At 34.8% G+C, this 3,940-nt stretch overlaps 1 pseudogene; it reads right to left on the bottom strand.

Moving 5' to 3' along the window:
• Positions 1 to 218: 218 nt before the first annotated feature.
• LOC136162225 (small nucleolar RNA SNORA70) lies at positions 219 to 338 on the bottom strand (annotated as a pseudogene).
• Positions 339 to 3,940: the final 3,602 nt, after the last annotated feature.

Raw genomic sequence — 3,940 nt, 5'->3', positions numbered from 1 at the left:
AATCCCCGCTTCTTGGAGATGTGGATCTTCTGATGGCCAGGGAGCTTGAAACTGGCCCCCAGGAGGACTTCAGTCACATGCTCCTTGTTCTGCTGCTTGGCGCAGACAGACATTATGATTTGGCCAACATGGACCCTGGCCACTGTGCCCTGGGGCCTTCCAAAGGCACGCGCCTACCTAGACTGGGGACAGCATGCCAGCGTGAAGGTCCTGAAAAGGGCTGTCTCCAGGGTCCCTTTGAGCATCCCACACAGACAACAGGCTGCATGTACTGTTTGCAGGTGTTGCACACTAGACTCTGATGGGGAAAAGCGCACAATCAGCTTAACTGGCTGCAAATCTATGGCCTATTTTTAAAAATTATGACTTAAAAAAGTACTTTCTCATTGAAAAAACTTCAAATATAGCCAACTCTTTATTGTCAAATTGGGGTGATAATAGTATCCACCTTAAACTGTTCTGAGGATAAATGAACAGTGAATGTATGAATTTGTAAGATAAAATTTAAAATGTAACTGTTTACATTTGTTTTTTCTGTTTAACAGAAAAAAATTCTCCCTTTCCTCACTACAGTTCATCCCCTATATCCGTCATAGGCCTCAGAGGTAGCCATATTATTAATTTGTTAACATTTTTTAATTAAAAAAATGTAAACTTTATGCTTACATGATACAGGTGTGGCAACTTCTTGATATTGGCTAACTCTGAATGATTAGAATATGGGAATTCACTGACTATTCTATTTTCATATATCTCCAAAATTTTCATTAAAGATAATTATGTAACTCAAAAATTAAACTAATACAAGGTGATAGCTATTCCCTATTAGGTCCTCATAGACTACCATTTTAAAATTGTTGAGTGACATCTTCTGATATTTGCTTCCCTATTTCTATTGAAATATCATGTTTATCTTGCTTTTTTGACTTTTCACTTTTTAGATACTTTTATTGACTATTACGGAAGATGAGAATTGGGCTCTCTTATACCATCATCTATGTTCATTTTATCTATGTTCATTCTTTCAATATGCTTTTATCACAGTTCAGAGTAAAATCAACATTTTGTGTTTATGTATATAAAAGTGTAAATATTTCTTTTCTTTTTAACAGCTGAGTCATGTTGTGACTTTCATCACATTTTATTTCTTGCATATCTTTTTGTTTTTCTTGGAGTTAATAATTGCTTCATGTCCTCCCCTGCCACCAGTGGTTTGCTAAATTTTCTAGTTACTTATTTATAACCATTTCCAAATTCTCAACAGAAATATTATTGTCAAGCATATTTTGTAATCTATTGTTACCATATTTTTATTGGTGGCATCCTTTTTGGACCTATAATTTTCCTATTCAAGGCCATCACTAACACAGATGTCCCTTCTGAGTAAATTTTTAATTAATTAATTTTTGCCCATGCCATGCAGCTTATGGGATCTTAATTCCCTGACCAGAGATTGAACCCACAACCTTGATGGTGAAAGACCAGAGTCCTAACCACCAGTGGTTCAGAGACCACTGAACCACCAGGGAATTCCCTTGAGCAAATTTTTTTATAAGGAACCCCCTCTGGCCATAAGGATTGTAAAAAAGAGCTTCTTGAGTTGATAAATTACAGAATAGTGCTCTCTTTGGGAAGAATGATTAGTAAGGGTATCTTCTTTCTCAAGGTTTAATGCACCCCTTCATCAGAAATATGACTTGGGAAGCAGAGCACTAAATGAATTTTGGTTCTCACTTATGGTCTCCACACGAGACATCTTTGGTCAATTTACACAGCTGTGTGTGGTATACCTGTTCTAGCTCCTGTTTGTATTGGTTATTCCATGGATACATGGCATACCTGTCATTCTGGATTTTTCTTTCTCCATTATCTTGGTGATTACCCTCATTTTTCTCCTGTGTTAGATCTTTTGCTTACTGAGTTGCAAGTATTCCTCTTTCTTAGTTTGGTCTTTTTTTTTTTCTTTTGGCTGCTCTGCGTGGCTTGTAGGATCTTCTTTCCCTGACCAGAAATGGAATCCAGGCCCATGGCAGTGAAAGCGCAGAGTCCTAACCACTGGACTGCCAGGGATTTCCCTAGTCATCCAGTAATTTTTAAGGAAAGAAAGCATGGATATTTTGGGAAGCTTTGGAATTGTGAAAAATATTTTATTCTCACACTTGAGTGATATTTTGTTTGAATATAGAATTATAAACTTGAAATCCTTTTTTCCTAAGAATTTTGAGGATATTGTTCCTTTATCTAATAGTTCCATTGTTGCTATTGAGAAGTTTGCTGCCATTACTATTTTCAAATTGCTATATTTCCCTTCTTTCTTTCATTCTGGAAGCTTCTTTTTATCTTTCGGTGTTCTAAAACTGTATTATTATGTGCTTTGATGTGGGACTTTGTAAATCCTTTGTGCTGGGTATTTGACTGTCCTTTTCAATCTAGAAATTTCATGCCCTTCAACTTGGGAAAATTTTTGGAATTATTTTAAAAATAATTTTAACCTTTTAACCTTAATGAATCTTTTAACTTTCATTTTCTTTGTCCTAGTTTTTTCTGAGACTCTCATTAGATATTTATACTTTCTGTACTTATCCTTTATTTTTCTTATTTTTTCCTTTTTAATTTTATCTCTGAGCCTATTCATTCTACCTTCTGGGTATTTTCTTAACTTTACCTTGAAAATCTTCTATTAAATATTTTTACTTTTGATGTTATGTTTATGAATATACACCTATTCATATATGTATATATACATATGTATTAATACTTAGAAGTTTGCAAATTATTATTATTCTCTGAATGTACCTTAAAAATGCACAGTTTTTGTTTCACAGAGGTCAGTTTCTTTACATCTCATACTATTTTTTTTTTTTTTACATCTCATACTATTAATTACAGATAGTTTTTTTGGGGGGGATTGTTTTTAGTTTTATTCTTTTCCCTGAATTGACTTTGATTCTTTCACATTTTTTGGTGGTAGTTAATCCTGGCCTTTATTTCAAGTTAGAAGCATATTTTAAATCATTAGTATCCTTTCCTGTCCATCAACACAAAAGTGAGGCAATAAAAAATTGAAAATTCTATGCGCATGTTTGACATCTGTTGATTACCACTTAAAAGTGATAAGGCGGGGACCCAGATGTTTTGTGGAAGACCCCAATTGCGAGAATCTAGAGGTATTTTATTTTGGACTGGTCATTTTCTTCAGAATCTCTATCCTGGACAGCTAAGGAACTGAATTTCTGAAAAGTCAAAAGAGGGGAGACAGTGATCCCCAAATTTAACTAGTTTATTTTAATGTAAAGTGGTTTAAAATTTTGTTATTATTTCAAACATATACAAAAATAGAGAGACTAGTATAACAAGTACAACTAACAGTTATCAATTTATAGCCAGTCTTGTTTGATATAGTTCCTCACCACTCCAACCCCCAGACTTGTTTCATAGCAAATCCCAGACACCATATCATGTAATCTGTATATAAGCTTATATTTCTAAAATAAAATGACTTCTTAAAATGACCATCATATCACTAGCACATCTGAATGTGTAATTTGTGTTGTATTTACTTTTTCCTGATTACCTCTTAACTTCTCCTCTTCCTAATCCTCTTCCTCTTTTTAACTACTTGAAGGATTCAAGTATATTGCAATTAGTGATTATGTTTCTTAAGTCTCTTTTGGTCTACCCTTTTCCCCCCTTGCAATTTCTTCATTGAAGAAGACATTATTTGCACTAAAGTTTCTCACAGTCTGTGGAAACTATGCAAAAAAGAGCCTAGATCATGGGACTTCCCTAGTGGTCCTGTGGCTGACACCATGCTTTGAATGCAGGGGCCTTGGGTTCAATCCCTGGTCAGGGAACTAGATCTCACATACCACAACTAAGAGTTTGAAGGCTGCAACTAATGATCCCGTGAGTTGCTATTAAGACCAGAACAACCAAATAA

This window comes from Muntiacus reevesi, chromosome 2 (genome assembly GCF_963930625.1).
Source record: "Muntiacus reevesi chromosome 2, mMunRee1.1, whole genome shotgun sequence".
NCBI classification, from domain to species: Eukaryota; Metazoa; Chordata; class Mammalia; order Artiodactyla; family Cervidae; genus Muntiacus; species Muntiacus reevesi.
This window is presented reverse-complemented; position numbering and strand designations above follow the sequence as displayed.